Genomic DNA, 8782 nt, shown 5'->3' with positions numbered 1-8782 from the left:
GCTATTGAAAATAAGAGAAACCATGGGACCTATATTTCTTTGGAGTTGGCTTACTTCACTTAAAAATTTTTTTCCAAATCTTTCCATTTCCTAACAAATTGGGCAATGTCATTCTTTCTGATGGAGGCAGAGCATGCAATTGTATATATTTACCAGGTTTTCTTGATCCATTCATCTACTGAGGGGCATCTGGGTTGGTTCCATATCTTAGCTATGGTAAATAATGCTGCAATAACCATAGTTGTGCTGGTAGTTTTAGTATGGTCTTGTTTGTGATCCTTTGGGTAAATGAACAAAAGTGGGATTGCTGGGTCATAGGGGAGCTTTATGTGGAGTCGTTTGAGGAAACTCCATACTGCTTTCCAAAGTGGTTGAAGACTTTTACACTCCCACCAAGAATGCAGTAGGGTTCCCTGGTGGCCCCATCCCCTCCAGCATTTGTTGTTGTAAAAACATGGATTGCTTCACTAATTTTCAACTCGTCCTTGAGCAGGGGCCATGCTAATCTTCTCTGTATCATTCTGATGTTAGTGTATAGGCTGCCAGATTAAGCACAGAACATTTTTTATATAGAAGGTGTAATTTATTTTCTTAGTCAATTCCACAAAAAAGTAAGTTCAAAAGAATTGTCATGAAATTTTAGAATCATGCATTTCTTACATAAGCACACATTTTTGATGTTGGCATAATTTGTGGAGGGGAAGGGGAAAATGTTTAAATAGGGATACAGGTAGACCCATTGCAACAATGAAAGGAACTTTACAACTTTGGTATCTCTAATACTGCCATACCTGCAGATTGTAACTTCATTGCTTCTTTTGAGGTAAGTATCACTATTCCTGGGTCTGCTTGGACTGTGGTCCTCCTAACACAAGCAAAACACATAGCACGCATCAAATGGTTAGAGTTTCTGAAACTTCCTTTTTTTTTTTTTTTTTTTTGGTCTGGGCTTGCCTGGAACTGCAATTCTCTAATCTCTGTTTTCTAAGTAGATAATATTAAAGGTTTGAGCCACTTTATCCAGTAAAAGTATACAATTTCAAGATATCTTGATATTGCCTATATTTGTGCTTAACATATATAGCTAACCTTAATTTTCTCCCTCTTTTGTTTAGTACTCTGTGTTGAAAACATTGACTTTCTTGATATACATGGCTTTGTTTTGGGTGGAATCCCATCACAATCCAAAAAATCTTCCAAAAAGTTTATGTCAAGAATCATGGAAAAGAAGGCTTCAGGTTGGAAAGAAAACACTGATCCTTAACTTATAATTGCAGTATATTTATAGTGTTAGTCAATACTTTCTGAAGTATGAGAAGAGAAGGAAGACAGAAATGTGAAAGATGTCAGGTCTCTGTGGAATTTCTGTAGTTGTCACTTCATGTTATATTCTTCCTTAAAACTTGCTTTATTAAAAGCCTCTGGGTGGATATTTGTTGGACTGATTGGTAACCTTACCCAAGAAATGAAGCTGATTTTAGAAGGTTGATGATTTGGTAAATAAAGGAATGATGAAAATGAGAACAGATATTGTCACAGAATGAGCCGACAAGGTTCATTGCTGAATAGCAAAACAAAGCAGTTTCAAGTCTGATGATGCACATTGGAACATATATAGATAGATACATATATTTATACATATACAAACATACGTGAAAAAGTATATATGCAGTAGAATACAGAGAAAGTTTGTGTGACAAGTATTAAACTATATCAAACTGGTTGCAGGAAAGGTCCAGTAAAATATCAATAGTTTAGCATAGATTTTGCATAGATTTCTAAAGGATGAAAATTCTTCCCTCATTTTATACTTTACAAATATCCTTAGTATATTTTAAGTTTTTTATATTGTAGTTGGAACATGTATATAATGCTGAGAATTGGAATTACATAAAGTATGCAACATGAATAGGTCAGCCAGAATAGGAAAGTTCATTAGATTCTTATTTCCAATTAACCACCAGGAGAAAAGAGTTCCAGTTCAGATTTTAGGTAGAGCACTGGCCTTGAACACAAAACGACCAGTCAGGCCATGAGTTTAAGCCTTAAGATCTACAGAAACAAAAACACAAAATATAACTTGGAGTTAGATATTTTATAATGAAGCATTTTTATATACTCTACATTGTTAGAAAGACTAGATTTCTGTGTTAGCTTTATAACCTACCATAATAAATGATATTGTCCATTTATTAAACAGAAAGGCTTACTCAGATTTATAAGTTTGAAGGTTTCAGTGTATGTTCAGTCGGTTTTATTGTTTTGGTGGCCTGTGACAAGACAATGTCAAGGTGAGGAGTATGACAAAAAGAAATGTTTTTGACCTAGAATGATTAAAAGAGAAAAGAAAGAAGATGAGAGTGCATGTTCTCATAGGTTTTATTCTGAAGAACTTAATCTCCAGAAGAACTATTCAGGTATTCTCCACAGTCTGGGAGGAAATGGAAAGTCATTTTTCTTTAACACATAGGTCTTTCTGGGGCATTGTAAATTCAAATGGCAACATCTTCACCAATGATAATGACTTGTCCAGGGGTGGAAGCAACTAGATATTGCTATAAATTCCAATCAGATCCTTTTTCTTCTCATACCATGAAAGCCTGCCACAATTCCCAATCAAATCCCATCAAAGATTCAAACATTAATGCTGTCCCAAAAGTTCTGTATGCAAACCCAGGTACATTCACTTCATTTAAGATGGCAATAGTATATGAAAATTTTAAGTCTTCCATAGAAAAAAATTCATATTAAGTGAAGTAAGCCGGTACCAAAGAAACTTAGGTCCCATGGTTTCCCTTATTTGCAATAACTACTATATGTCTGAGTCAAGCAGAAAAGGTCAGATAAGTTGATTTTAGGGAAGTGAACCCTAATATATGTATTCAAATTTTTTTTCTTTCAGGTGATTGTTTCTACACATTTATAAGATTATTTCTTTGTTGCTTTGTATGTCCCTCCCCCATGGCATAACCCTGCTTTCACTGTATTTGAGGTTGGTATAATTTGTGGAAGGGAAGGAAAAAAACAAATCGTTTAAATAGGGGTACAGTTGGATCCTTTGGAACAATGAGATGTACAAGTCGTTATATGGAAAAACGAACTTTACAACTTTGGTGGGGGCGGGGAGGAGGATTGCGTGGAGAGGGAGGGGGTGGAAGGATGGGAAGGGAAGGGATGGGAAGGGGAAACCAAGGAGGAGACTACAATGCTTGATAAGAAATGCACTCATGGGCTAGGAAGGTGGCTCAGTGGTAGAGCGCTTGCCTTGCATGCTCAAGGCCCTGGGTTCGATTCGTCAGCACCACATAAGCAAAAAGAAAAAAGCCAGAAGTGGTGCTGTGGCTCAAGTGGTAGAGCACTAGCCTTGAGCTGAAGAGCTGAGGGACAGCGCCCAGGCCCCAAGACCAGACCCCCCCCCCAAAAAAAAAGAAAGAAAAAGAAAAAAAAGAAATGTACTCATTATCTTGCCCATGTAATTGTAACCCCTCACAGCGTTTTCACTATAAAAAAAAAGAAAATTTTAAGTCTTCCAATTACGTTGTCACCAAGGAAACAATTACAATATTTCCTTAAAAAATATCTAGATTGTAGAACACTTTAATCAGAAAATTGAAGGAGTATCCATTATAGGATTTAATTTAAATATTTAGTCACTGAAATGGATATTCTATATCCACAACTTAGAGCCCTTTCAAAATACATAATTACAAACCTCATCCATTACCATCTTCCGTGAAGACAGTCCTTGCTGAAAACAAACCAAATGTGGTAAACCAATTAAAATGTACGCCATTGTCAAATGCTGTTGTTTTAAAGCATGGAAGTGACAGCACAATTAATGCCAGTGAACATCTGGTTCTAAGGAGTTTGGAAAGTGATTACTTTGTACTCTAGGTGGAAAAATCCACAGATGTTTCCGATTGTGCTTCGTTTTGGCATTTGTAAGATATATTTTGGAAAGCACAATGAATGAAAGCATGTTGTTTTATAAAGATTTGCTGGCTGACAAACTAGGGAAAGAAAACTTATTGAAATGTTTCAAATGAGAAGACAGACAATAAAGTGTGTAAAATGTGGTATGCAGCTTTAAATACAGACTGAAGCAAACCAAAGAATGGGAAAAAAATTTTCCTTAAATGCTTTCTGGGTATATTGTGCTATACACTATAATGATGAAATGATCATTTCTTTGGAAAAGTCATGAAAAAACACTGTCACCTGTTGAATTTCTTTATAAAGTGAATCTTAAATGACAAGAATGAAGAAATTTAAATATGTTAATAAAACATTATCAAGTATTACTTTAATTTTTGATTAAAAGTTAAATCAAACTGACAGACTATTAGTCCATTAAGATTAATGTTTCCTGTCATATGTTATTTTCTTTTTGTTCCTCTTTTATGGGTGGTGATTTTTTTTTCAGAAAGTCAACCTAGTCTTAACCATTATCCACAAAATTTATGCTGTCATAGAATCAGAAAGTTTTTTTTATTAAATTAAGACAATAGTAGGCTCATTTTATGCCAAACCAAAATATAAACACCAAAAACATTTTTCACTAAAAAAACACTCAAAAAATCATGAGGTTTTGGGGGAAGATGGAGGAGGAGAAGCTGGAGGGTAAACAAGCTCTTACATAGAAAGCAGTTTAAATGTTCCAGTCACACCAAGTGTGCCATCACAGTACAGAGAGTTTGGCCAAAGATGGAAAATCCAGGCAAGATGACAGATCTGAGCACTTGCCAGTAGCCACAGCTGAGGTGGCAGTAGGTACAGCGCCAGTGGCTATAGCCACCATACCTACAGAGAGGGTCCATGACAAAGGCCCCAGACGTGGCTGGTGAGCAGATTCTACTCAACACCAGCAAGAACTGACAAGGAGCAGATATCTTCATCCTGCAGATCACAGACCAGAGATGACCCAGGAACCAACACTCTTACATGAGTAGAATCCTGACATCCTTACTCCTTCTCAGGGATCAGAGGAGGGAAGGCCGCCCCTCCCCCACTACCAGAGATCTCCATCTATGTTACTGACCTCCCCAGGGCTGAGCAGCTAGCTCCAATTCAGGCCTTGGAAGAAAACAAAAGAGTCATTTAGTAGGTCACAGGAAGTAGACATGACCTGTCAGGCTCAGCTCCACACAGGGGAATGTCACCCCACCAAGCCAGTGGAGCCTCTGTGGAGTGATGTCCTTCACATGGTAAATAGAGCCAGAGGCTGCCCCTCCCTACAACAGCCTAGACAAACAATTGAAACTAAGTAAAAAAAAAAAAAACCCTGAGAATGGGTTCCATGAGTGTTTCAGGAGTTGCCCCTCAGGGAAAAGCTACCATTTTCTGAAAGGCCCCAACCCTACCTCATCATGGCATTTACACAGTGGAGGAAACTGCCATCTTCCTCTTTGGTGATATTCAAAGCATATCTCCCACTGAATAGCCTGGGAAGAGGATCACAAAATCCTGGGTAAAGCAGAGCATTTTTCTGCCTGCACAAAAAAAACTGACTTAAGAAACCAGTCAAGCAAAATGAAAACTAAACACCACAAGCACACCAGAGACTCCACCAAGAGACAGGTTATAGACACAGGAGAGATACAGGGTCTTATCATCCCCCCAAAAAAAATCCCCAAATAAAAGAACTCTTCTTTTTAACCTTTTTTTCAATTTTTAAAAGTGTTTGATGTTAATTTTTTCTCATAATTTTTATTTTTGATGTGTGTGTGTGGGTTTAATCTCTTTTGACCTTTTGGTCCTTTTTTATTGTTTTCATTTCTTTCTCTCTCTTTTTCTTTTTGTTTGACATAATTGCTGTTCTGCTCATCCCCAGATACATACCAGTGGTCAATTATTAGACCTTATCCCCCATTGTGTACATACTTAATCCTGAAATTTATTACTCGATTCAAAAAATCTTAGGCTTAATTTCTTTAATGGCAGTATTATCTCTTTATACCAGTATAATTTTCAATTAACTAATTTTAATTTTCTTTTATTTTTTAGTTTTTCATGTTTCCTTTCTATCCCTCCTCTCCTCTCAACCTATCCTTTTCTTCTCTCCATATCATTTCTTTAAAGTTACATAATTTTTAAGTGTTTCACTTCTTAGATTTAAATTTTTGTTTATCCATTTTTTCTTTATTTTTAAAAAAATCTCTCTCCAATCATTCTGTACAATGCATTTCCCTCTCAGAGATTAGGACTTGGTTAAATTCACTCTTTTTTTTCCACCAGATTTCTTTTTATTTTTTAATTTTTTTGGGGGGGGATCCAGTCGTGGGACCTGAACTCTGGGCCTGGGAGCTGTCCCTCAGCTCTTCAGCTCAAGGCTAGCACTCTACCACTTGAGCCACAGCGCTACTTCCAGCTTTTTTCTTTTTGCTTATGTGGTGCTGAGGAATCAAACCCAGGGCCTCAGGCATGCAAGGCAAGCACTCTACCACTGAGCCACCTTCCCAGCCCAAATTCACTCTTCTTTTACCTCTCCACATCCCTCTAATCCTATTTTTCTCCACAATTCTCCCTAAACCTAATAATTTCTGGTGTGTCAAATCCTTTTTGCTTTTATTACCCTATTAGTCCATGGTTGTTTGATGATGAATAGATTGTATCTGATGTACTAGATTGTATCTGCAGCCATTTTGACTGTGCAACTACAGGACTCCGGTTGATGCTTGCCTTAAAATAGTGGTCTAGCACAAAATTGGTTTACTTTCATACCAAATGGGCAGAACAAGCCAGAAAACACAAAAAAATGGCAAGTCTGGGTATATGAATTCCCACTCATGATAATCAGGTGACAGAATATTAATGAATAATCCAGAAGAGAGTACCCAAAAAGCTCTACAAGCTTTACTGGTATACATGGTGAATGAATAGATTGAAAGGTTGCAAAAGACTCAGTGTGAGCGAGATAGAGAGCGAGAGGGGGCAAACCAAAGATTAATACAGGAATCTTGTGAGCATGAGGAAGCTACTCAAAGATTAATACAGGAATTGCGTGAGCAGGTTAAAAACAGTCAAAGAGAAATACAGAAATTGCATGAGAAGGCTGAGATCAGTCAAAGAGAAAGACAGGAATTGCATGATTGTGAGGAAGCTGTTCAAAGAGTAATACAGGATTTGCGAGAGAAGGATGAGAATAGAGCAAGATCAATAAAGGCATTCATGGAATCCATGAGCAGACAGCTGAATGAATTAAGGGAGACCACAAAGGGAATGCTCAATGGAGCCCAAGAAAAGTAATGGGAGTCCAAGGAAACCATAATGAATCAACTAAGTGATTTGAGAAGAAACACTGACCACCAAATTAAGGAAGTAAAGTTCATACAAGACCTAAAACAAAGCTGCAACAAAGAATTTGAAGCCAGCAAACCCAAACAATTAGAAGGAAAAGAAATAAAAAACAAAGTAGAAAGTCTTGACAGTTGGTTAGACCATGTAGAAGATCGGATCTCGGGAACTGAAGACAGCTTAGATATTATAGAGAAAGAATGTATAACTATCCAAGAAAAATCCAAGAAATATGATATATCTATTTAACATTTGGAAAGCACCATCAGAAGGCCTAATCTGAGGGTAATGGGTGTAGAGGAGCACCTAGAGACAGAAGTTAACGGTTTAGGAAATTTATTTCACAGAATCATAGCAGAGAATTTCCCAAACATGCAAAAAGAAAGGCCTATTCAGATACAAGCTTTTAGAACCACCAAACCAGACTGACAAAAGATACTTAAACATGTCCTACACATAGAAAAACAACAAGAGCACAATAAAGGCCAAGAAACAGGATCCAAGGGAATTAAATTAGAACTCAACACTGAAAGCCACCAAAGAAAGTCCTGTAACACTTGGAGGCTGAACAATACACAGTTGAATCACCAGTGGGTCATGGAAGAGATTAGAAAGGAAATGCAAATGCTCATGATAGTCCACAAAAATGAACACATAAATTACCAGCACCTCTGGGACACAGGAAATGCAGTACTCAGAGGCAATTTTATACCTCTGAGTTCCTACATCAACAAATTAGAGAGATCTGAAACCAACAATTAATGAGATATCTGAACCTCATTGAAAAAGAGCAACAAAATAAACCCCAATCCAGTAGATTGAAAGAAATAATTAAAATTAAATCAGAATTAAACGAATTAGAATCCAAAAAAAAAAAATAGAAAGAATCATCAAAACAAAGAGTTGGTTCTTCAAAAAAATTAACAAAAATTGACAGACGTTTAGCAAATCTTATCAGAAAAAGAAGAGCACACACAGAAATAAACAAACTCAGAGATGAGAATGGAAACATCACCACAGAAACAACCAAAAATCCAGAACATTATAAGGGAATACTTCTCAAATCTTTATGCTAATAAGTTTGAGAACCTGGTAGAAATGGACCTTTTCCTAGCAAATATTGACATGCCAAAACTAAACCAAGATGAGTTAAATCGAATTAACAGGCCCATATCATGCATTGAGATAGAAGCAGCAATAAGAGAACTCCGATCTAAGGACCAATGGATTACAGTGGAATTCTACAAGGCCTTCAAAGCAGAGCTCACACCAATACCCTCCAACTCTTTAATGAAATTGAAAGAGAAAGTGCACATGGAACTCATTCTATGAAGACATCCTAACCCTCATCCTAAAACCAGGCAGGGACTCATCAAAGAAAGAGAATTAGAGACTCATTTCTTTGATGAACATTGATGCAAAACTTCTAAACAAAATTTTGGCCAATCGACTTCAAGAATTCATCCAAAAAATCATACACCACGATCAA

At 36.9% G+C, this 8782-nt stretch overlaps 1 non-coding gene across 1 annotated transcript; it reads right to left on the bottom strand.

The window, feature by feature from the left end:
- Nucleotides 1–448: 448 nt before the first annotated feature.
- LOC138811237 (U6 spliceosomal RNA) lies at nucleotides 449–555 on the bottom strand. Its single transcript, XR_011367339.1, has one exon. It is a non-coding gene; the product is annotated as a U6 spliceosomal RNA (small nuclear RNA).
- Between the last annotated feature and the right edge of the window lie 8227 nt (nucleotides 556–8782).

This window comes from Dipodomys merriami, unplaced genomic scaffold (assembly GCF_024711535.1).
Source record: "Dipodomys merriami isolate MVZ:Mamm:240054 unplaced genomic scaffold, mDipMer1.0.p SCAF_1049, whole genome shotgun sequence".
Taxonomy (NCBI): domain Eukaryota; kingdom Metazoa; phylum Chordata; class Mammalia; order Rodentia; family Heteromyidae; genus Dipodomys; species Dipodomys merriami.
This window is presented reverse-complemented; position numbering and strand designations above follow the sequence as displayed.